The following is a 9361-nucleotide window of genomic DNA, read 5'->3' as shown; positions in this document are numbered from 1 at the left end:
ATGTCTCCGTTTTTCTCTCTAAAGAAATTTTGCCCAGTCTCCAGATAACCCTTTTGTTACTTCCTTGTCTCTCCCTATCTAAGTACAATGCGGGAGTACAAAGCTAAATGTGGGAACTGTCCCAGTGGAAACTTACAGAAGGATTCCAAGCCTCAGAGAATTAAAACTGAGTTTTCAAACGTTCACATATTGTCTCTTCACAGCAAATTATGTGATGATCATAACCTCCATTCTTTGTTCACACATTATCATTAAGCTTACTTAGACTTCATTAGGATGTTCATTCCTTGAAATGTTACTGTGAAAACACCTCTCTACTTGAAGGTTGTGTTTGCTGTTTGAGATGTTCTCCTTTACAAAACAGAATGACAAAGTTTAAGTGATATTTAACCCTTTCTGTCAATGGCAATAATGTATTTATTTATGTTAAAAGTGTCTTTAAAGGCACCTATGTTTGATACTTTAGACCCACAGAAAATTATTCCTCAGGATGCTGCTGATGATGTAAAAGTTTGGGTGGATTTTTTTACTTTTGGCATTAGGACAGAAATAGAAAGAAGGGAAGAAGAACTGTAGAGGGACCATTTTAAACAATTGGACACTAAGACATTGCTGTAGTATTCTAAATTAGAGTGAATATTGACCACAAACTACAATTTTTAATTCATCCAGTCAGGGAACAGGCTCATTCATGTGAAATTTCAGCATGAGTTTTAAAATAATTTCTCCTTGGTAGATGATATGTTTTTTTCCAGTAAGTCATCTAGGACACACATGCCTTGTATTTAGAGATTTTTAGGTGCCTTGCACAGAAGGGGTTTGGGCAAAATTCTAAGAGCCCAGCCCTTACCAGAGAGAGCACAGTGCAACTTCAGTAACAGTGTTCAAGTGGAGTACAAAGATATTCTGACACACATGAATATCTTTTATGGCACTTTTGCTTCCTGCTGGCAAGCTTACCTTTTCCAAATATTTTCCAGAGTATGCTGTAAAGAAATTAGGAAAGCTAAAGATTTTCATTTTTAATATCAGAGCAGCGCAAATACCTTGCCTAATACAGAGTTTCCAGTGTTATGCCTTATCCACTCTAAATTTATTTCACGTGCAAATGTCGCTTTTGTATAAATACTCACGCATTTAGAGAGCTGCCTATTCCTCTCCTTTGTTGTGCTCTCCTATGGAAAGAGATTGGGATGTCTGGCTGCATGTCTTTGCCATCTCTATGCTTTCCTCATCCGTCAAGGTTAAAATTCTTCAGGGCATTAGCTGAAAATCTACTTCCTGCTTGCATTATTCAGTGATTTGATGAAGAGGGAAGTAAATGCTAAAGGACAATGTCAGATCTTTTCAACATCTTGTACTTTTTACAAAGTTACCTTTAAAGTACTCTTCCTTCTTAGAAGCCTGGAAGCAAGTTATTTTCTGTGGGTTTTGGCAGCAGCCATTTGTCAGACAGAGTTTATACTCTTTAGAAAAGAGGTAAAAATAATGATTGATGAGTCATAAGATGACTATAACCAGGCAGTTATTTGATGTGCATAGAATTTTATTAGGTCAAAACATTTGTATTTATTTGTTAGCATAATTAATGATGACAACACACCACTCAGAAAGTATAAATTGAAAGACAGATATTACGAAGTATATTTGGTAAGTCTTTCCATCTGCTAGTGCCAGATGCAAACAGTGTTATTCAGATATCAGACTCATTACTTGGTCATCACAATGAAACAAGGTGGTTTATATACTGCAAGAATATAAAATGTAAATGAGTAAAATTCTGAAGGTTTGTGTTCAAAATCATTGAAGATTGGAAAAATTATTTTCCTTTACAAGTCATTTAAGCCTTCCTTGTTAATTCAGTTTCTTCATAATACACCATTTTCCCCATCTGTTTCTTACTCAATCATTACATGCACAATTTTACTTCATACTCTTTCGAGGATCCTAACTTAAAAGGCTACTAGCTGCAGTGGTCTTTATTTTTTTTTTTCCAAAGGTTATCTCACTGTTCAGTTAGATATCTGCCTATAAGACATGCTTGAAAAATTACTCTTACTTATTAGGATTACCGTGACTAAACAGTTGTTTTTCGGGCTCATTGACTCTCATTGCTTTCCAGTGATAGGTTTTCTGTTCCTGCTGCCTTCTTGTGTTCCTCCCTCTCAAGAGCTGCCTGGAAATGTCAGGTCAAAGTCTGGAAAGAGAAAAAAAAAACAAACCAAAAAACAAACACAAACCATAGAAAAGTCAAGTACAAACCAAAATAGATCATTTTGACACAGTAAGAGGAAATAGTTGGTGTATGTTTTATGGGTCATTGTTAAAGGGGCGGTAGCATTTGTTTATCTCTTTAACATTCTACCCATTATCCTAAAATATCTAGGAGAATTCCTAAAGTAATAGCTAGATAGATTTCTAAGATTTATGAAAGACTGAATAATGGGAAATCAAGCTACAAGAAGACCACAGTGAAGGTTTTGATTTACTAAATTAGCTTTTATGAAGCCGTTAGGCAAAAGTTGAGCTAATGCATTTCCAGTTATGACTCCTTACTTCGACTTTGCGAATTAATAAAATCTTCTTTATATTGACATGTTTCCCCAGTACTTTGGCAGTGTTTCCTGACTTCCTTGCAGTGTTTCCTTCCAAGGATGTAGGAAGATCAGCATGATGGTGCTTCTGGCTCTAACGTCAGAGCAGGTACATAGACATCTGAAAGGAAAGCCAGCACTGCAGTGTTAGTGGTGGAGCCTACATGACTCATGCATTTGAATTTGTGTGATACCTCATTGTGAAAAGCTTCTCTAATGGTTTCTGCTATGAAGACCCTGATTTCTGGAAAGGCTTTTATGTTTAAGAGAAACTCACATACTGTTCTCTTCGCAAAGGAATCTTTTGCAAGGTGCTTCTTTTGACTCTAGTTGTAAATCTTCTTCACCAAAATTTAACTGCTTAAGACTGACTGATTCCTGTTTCCTGCATTAAAAAAAAAACAAAAAAACCAAGAAAAAATTAACTTCCATTATAAACAGATGTTTAAGATGGCTACAACATTTGAAATACACCAAAGTACAACTATTTCAGGCAAGAGAGCCCAATAAACAATCTTCTGTGGCAGACAAAGAAATTCTAAATGAGTGAATTTATTCAAGTGACAAGGTTGCACATTTAGCAGGTTTTTACTGTAGGACAAATGTAAATCTTCTGGTAACGAATAGAAGCCTGGATGGTGCAAGTAGAAGATAAATTGTCACAGCAATTCATCACAGGCTCTTTTTTATTAGGTTCCAAGAGACTCAAGAATTTTTGGATTTCTATGTAATAAATTGGCTTGTTGTAAACAATTTTTTTAAAGCAAATGTAGACTCTACTCAAGTGATGTAATGATTTTGCAGTTCTCTGCAAGAGTTCATTTTTCTTCAGCAAACATCCCCTAGGAAGATGGAAAAGGATCAGAAATTGTCTAGCAGAATGCAAATTATTTCTGAAATTGTCCATTTCTGAATAGCACGTTATGCAATTTTCTGATTCATGGATAGACAGAAAGCAAATGAGGAAAAAACAGCACATTAGCAAAAGGCCTCAATATGTTTTACAGTGTACTGGGTGAGTTTGAACCTGAGGACAGCATGTAGGAACAGCTCACTGTCTCAGTCTCTGTGTGCAGGTCCTGAGAATGCTCTGGGCTGAACACAGGATCAGAATTCTCCCACAAAGAGGCAGCTGAATGTATCCTTCAAAATATGAGAATGGCAAGGCCAACAATATTTCCATTCCACTGGCCTGTTATATGCTAGCTCTGATACCCTTAAATGTTGGATTCATTACAGAGTCAAGCTGCGTTCAATTTTAAATAGTAAAATAATTTTTGGGAGTAACGGAATTGATTCTGCCATTCATGGCAGGAATTTTCTTATCATGTCCCAGACTGGAGGTGTCTCATCACTTGTAAGAGAGCAGCTGGTTGCTGATTTTAGACTGCTGATAGAAAGAAGTTCTTTCAGTCTTGCTGAATTTGGTGTTGCAGCAGTTTATTAGCATCTGGTACATGTTTATGTGAAAATTATTTATTAGGATGATGTTTTTAATAGTAAAGCATAGTGATATTGGCACATACATATAAATATTTTAACCTTTCTGCAAATAATTTTATTAAAATCAGCAAGTTCTTCAAGATCAGCTACTACTGTACTCTTAATAGTGCAACATACTGATGTAACTTGGACAATGTAAATGCTAATGTAGACTTCTTTTTGGAATGAGAGAGGACAAGATGGGCTGTTGTACAGATATTCCTCTAGCAATATAACTAGTCTGTTAAAAATTTTTCAATACTTATATAAATAGCTTCTTGACATTTCTGATATGATGAACAATGCCACTGTACATAAGAAAATAAGAACTACACTAAGCAATACAATTACTAAGGATTGACAGAGACGATAATATCAGAAAGTAAATCCTTATTTATCAAGCCAAATATATTCTTTTGATGTTAACATAATGGTCCTAGAAAAGCATGTCCTGTGATTTTGAAAGAAAGAGTTTCACAAAATATAAAAAAGTGGTATTTAAAGTAGTAAACAGAAGGAAAAAAGCTTTAATAGAGGAAATACAACCTAACCACTTGAAAAAGATTACTTCAGATGATTTTATAATAATTTTTATCAGTAGTCAAAATCAACTGAATTTTGCTATAGGGACACTGTTTAGGGGTGGACTTGGCAGTGTTGGGTTAGAAGTTAGACTTGTTGATCTTAAAGGCCTTTTCCAACTTAAAATGTTTCTGTGACTTCATGATTCTAAACATATGAGCACATTTACAATGCATGTTTTCCCCAATCTTCTCCTGTTATTCTTTATTGCATCTCTGTTAGTTTTTAATAAGGCACCCCCATACAAAAAGTCTGTGTTTCCTCAAAGCAAACAGAGGGCTTTAAATAGCGAAAGGCAAGCAGGAAGAAATACTTAGTTCTGTGAATTGAAATTGGAAGGGGCCAAATTGTTGTTCAAGTCATTAAGATAAAGAATGAAACCTAAAAGTAGTATGTTTATATTCTGGGTAAGGATTAGGTATTTTGAAAATTCAGGCCAAGACTTGAAAGGTTTTCAGAGCAACGTCACTATCCTTTTAAAACCATGAGAAAGAAAATCAGTAAAATTACAGGTTTTTGTTTCCTTGGAATGATTAGGAAATGGTACCCACCAAAGAGATGTCAGGAATTAACACCAAGCATACTTGATAAACATAGTACTTCAAGATTATGCTTTTTGAAGTCTTTCATAAAAACAAATCTTAATTACCTTCCTTCATGAGCATCTTGAAGTGACTCTGTCACATCCCCTTTTCCACTTCACCATTCCCACAGAAATCTCATCAGTGAAACCAAGCGTTTGGTGAAACTTCTGATCTTGAATTCTTGTAAAGCTCAGGAATTCACAGGTTGAATTTTATTTCAGAAGCAAATCAAGTATAAATTCTCTTTTTCAAATACAGACAGTAGAAATTTGAAAACTCATCTGGTTGAATTTAACTCCTGTATCTCAGGGCAGGACTAGAGGCTTGCTGAGGTAAAATTTGCTTATGTCTTCTATCCTCTCTGCCATTTGCCAGTCTGCTCTAGCTTCTCTGAGTTTACATTAATTTACCTTTGGTCTAATGATGTAGGTAGTTCCTGAAAAAATTTGAAGATCATCCTGAGAAAAATGTCTTCATAGTCTGTTATCTGTTGCATGTTCTAAGACAATAAATTCAAAAACTTATCTTGCCTATAAGCAATTAAAGTTAGTAATGTTCTGCGTTATGATGACACTGACAGTATATGGAACTTTGGATTTATGTTAATAATAAAAGAAAACAGTCGCCTCTCTGTTTACTCAAAGTAGAATTCCAAAACTTCTTTTCAGGTTCTGCCTTATGCTTCCTGGCCTCTGAGAGGATCATTTCTCACAGAATGTGTGTTCAGTGTCTTACAGTAGTCCCATAAACATGCACATAGAAAGCGTCCTCCAGAAAAAAAAGTGGTGCCCTGAGTAAATTCACACTTAGTAAATCACTCACAGTATTGTTGGATCTGCTAGGACTTGGGAGACAGGGGCAAAAATAAAATTACTCACTGTTTTTGTTGCCTATCTGATTAACAGAAAACAGAATAATATCAACATGTTAGCAGTAGAATATAACGTTTAGAACTTAGACAAGAGAGAACTTTTTCTAATGCTTCACATCAGTAAGCCTGAAATTGCTTTTAAATACTACAGAGTATACCACTGAAACAGTTCTCAATCTTCTCATTGTCTTTTTCTGGACAACTTTGATCAACATTGTCCATCTTTTCACAATTGCAGGTAAAGCAGCAATTCTTCTTGTCTTCCCCATGGAGCTGATTTAGTGCCTTCAGAAACCCATTTCAGGTGGTCTTCTGCATGGTTCTCCATTTGACACTAATTGTACTGGGGAACAGAGCACCCAGTCTTTTCAGTTCCAAAAGTATTTTATCAGTTCCAAAAAGTACTTATCAGTTCTTCCATAGGTTCCAGATGGCAGTGGGGGGACAGTGGCTGCTTTATTTTGATAGACAACATAAAACCCTGTCAAATTGCCATGAATGCAGCATTGAGAAACCATCAACAGAGGTGTGGGTTATGCTTTTTGTGGGGAGTAGGGAGGCTATACAGGGGCAGTTTGGCGTCAGTGTGTGTCAGTGCTGGGGAGGGACCCAGCTTTATCGTTTTTCTGATGCCATTCAGGCCATGTCTCTGCTGGCATGCCAGCTGAGGTGAACTGTGAGGGAGTTTGTGTAGAGTGATACAGTGAGTGGGTTTGGGTGAGCAGCACAGTGTATGTGCACCTGGATTCTCTCACTCGCTGCTCTCCCTGAAGAGTTACTCCGCAATACGCAGGGCTGATTCTAATAACTGATGGAGAGCTTTCTCCCCCAAGATGTCCTCGTCCTTCTTCTCCTTTCATTTGACAAGCTTTGTTTCACAGGACTTCTTTCTGTTTCATGACCCCCTAGGTATAAAAATTCACTTTTGTCTACACTGTTAGGCAGACTGGAACTGGTTGTGAAAATAGTCTGATTTATGTAGTGCACTCTAAGATTCAGTGCTCATTATGTAAACTTAAATCAAACATTACAGTAGAGAGGATCTGATAATTATTATGGCCATTAAAAATAGAGTTGTATTTAATAGGAGGAAAAGATAACTTTGTAGTGTCCTAAATTTATGTATGGTATGCCTCTGTATAAAGTATTCTAAATCAAAGTAGGAAGATTAATTAAGTTTTCTCATTTAACTGCCCCAATAAACTTACTTATAGCATTAGAAAGAAAAGACTCTTCAAATGTATCCACTAACTACTTACTAGTTACTTACTACAAACTTACATACAATCAGAAAGGAATGAAAAGGCCAGGTGGGTGTTGGGTCTTTATTGCTCTGGTCATAAAGTTCTTTTTACTTACAAATGTTCTATCCTATTATCATATTGGCCACAAACTTCTAAGTCTCAGGCAAATTATGTGTAAGATGGTATATCAGAGGTAAACATATGTACCTCATCTGGTTAAAAATGCAGTTATGCTATACCAGGAAAATTATTTGGTAGCCAAAACTAAAGTGATCTAATGCTCTTTTCTTAGTCTTTCATTTTATTCATTCATACACATTGGTAGTAAATCCCTTTATAAGTGAAATTTCTGCCTTGGAGTTTTCTATTGATCAAAAGGAGACTTTGAAGCACCAGTGCTTTGATGGAGTGAAAACTTTCTAACTCCCTTCTTTAGAATAAGCAGCTTTATGAAAGTTTTTTTTTCTTCTGGGTAATACAGCTGGAACCAGGGATTTGTTTGACTAAGACTCTTGTTTCCTTATATTAGCTTTAGGTGAATAACAATATAAGCTAATGCAATGCAAAATTGCTATACTAGCAAATTCACTCATTATTGTACATGGAACACAGAAGTTCATAACACAGATATTTTTCCAACTATAGTAGAACAATATGAGCAGTAAATAGATTTAGATAGTTGTTTTGTCATTCTTTGTTGATTTGATTAACTTTTTTTAAAATATATTTTTTCCCCCATTTGGTCATCATTTTCCCTGATGTATTTCCAACATTCTTAATAAACTAATCTTCCTACTTATCTTCTACAGTTTCACAGTAATCACCTATCCCTGAACTGTATGCCAATCATTTTTTCTCTAACTAATGGTTTTGGTTTACTTGTCAAAAAAGTAAAAATAGAAGTGCGTCATGTGTTCCTGGAGATAAGGTCCTGAGACATAAAATGTCCAAGATTGACAACAATAATAATAGTTCTAAAAGGAAGTTTAAAACTTATTTTAATATATTTTAATTTAGTTGCTTTCCAAGGTATGCTTATTTTCTCTCTTCTAAATTAATTTTGGAGTGATGCACAGATTTTAATCACAGAGATAAGGGCTGTAGCAGTCTTTGCAAACACCAACACTCTGCTACATTCCTCAGAGATGTCTTTAATTTTGAAAACCTGATTTTTGTTGATGAGAACTGAATTCTCCTCAGCATTGAATTTAATTCAAATGATTGAATTTGAGTTTTGTTGATGACAATACAAGCCTTACCTCATATTCTCATGAATTTCTAGAGTTATGTTGGCAAAATTTTCTGAATAGACTTGTTGTTCCTGAGAAGCCCTACCACCAGCTACCACTGTTGCTGAAGAAAGGGAACAATAGAAGGAACTTCAAGGTAACTGCAAAAAAGACAAATAAACAATATAAAAAATATAAATAACCAATAATGTAAAACACTGTTAGTTTATGTGATGATTTTTTTAGTGCTTATACAAGTGAATAATTCCACTGGGAAGGCATAAGATAAGGCTTTGTATTTATACAATAAATGAATGTGGGTTTTTAACAACCAAAAAGATTTTTTCTATGCCAAAATCAGTTGATTTCAATGCTCTGAGTTTTCTTGGTTAGTATGAGAGGATACAGTTACCTGCTTCCAGGCAGAGGGACATTTTTTCTGTACTGATTTAGATCTTCAGAAATATGGAAGAAACAAACACTTTTGAATTCAGATCTTACCACGAGTTAGAATTCAAATAACTTTGAAGTTGGGTTTTTTTCATACTTTGTTTTGTAATATTTTTCTTTAGTCTATGTTTTCAGTCAGTGAGTCTTAATTCCAGATCCATACTCTGCAAATACCCATGTATTTTATTGTCCGCTGTGAACTTACTGAGACAATTCATATTCGACAGTTCAATATGTATGTAACCATTTGCTAATCTTGCTTCTCCTTTTGGTTTCTGTTTCAAAAATGCTGTAGTTGAGATTTATTATGTTTTTATATACTGTT

At 35.2% G+C, this 9361-nt stretch overlaps 1 long non-coding RNA gene across 1 annotated transcript; it reads right to left on the bottom strand.

The window, feature by feature from the left end:
- Positions 1-1525: 1525 nt before the first annotated feature.
- On the bottom strand, positions 1526-8252 carry LOC135406689 (uncharacterized). Its single transcript, XR_010426417.1, has 2 exons — positions 2557-8252; positions 1526-2197 (listed from the first exon to the last, which is right to left on the bottom strand). It is a non-coding gene; the product is annotated as an uncharacterized LOC135406689 (long non-coding RNA).
- Between the last annotated feature and the right edge of the window lie 1109 nt (positions 8253-9361).

The sequence above is a fragment of the Pseudopipra pipra genome, chromosome Z (assembly GCF_036250125.1).
Source record: "Pseudopipra pipra isolate bDixPip1 chromosome Z, bDixPip1.hap1, whole genome shotgun sequence".
Taxonomy (NCBI): Eukaryota; Metazoa; Chordata; class Aves; order Passeriformes; family Pipridae; genus Pseudopipra; species Pseudopipra pipra.
The sequence above is the reverse complement of the archived record's forward strand: the minus strand, read 5'-3'. Positions and strand labels throughout refer to the sequence as shown.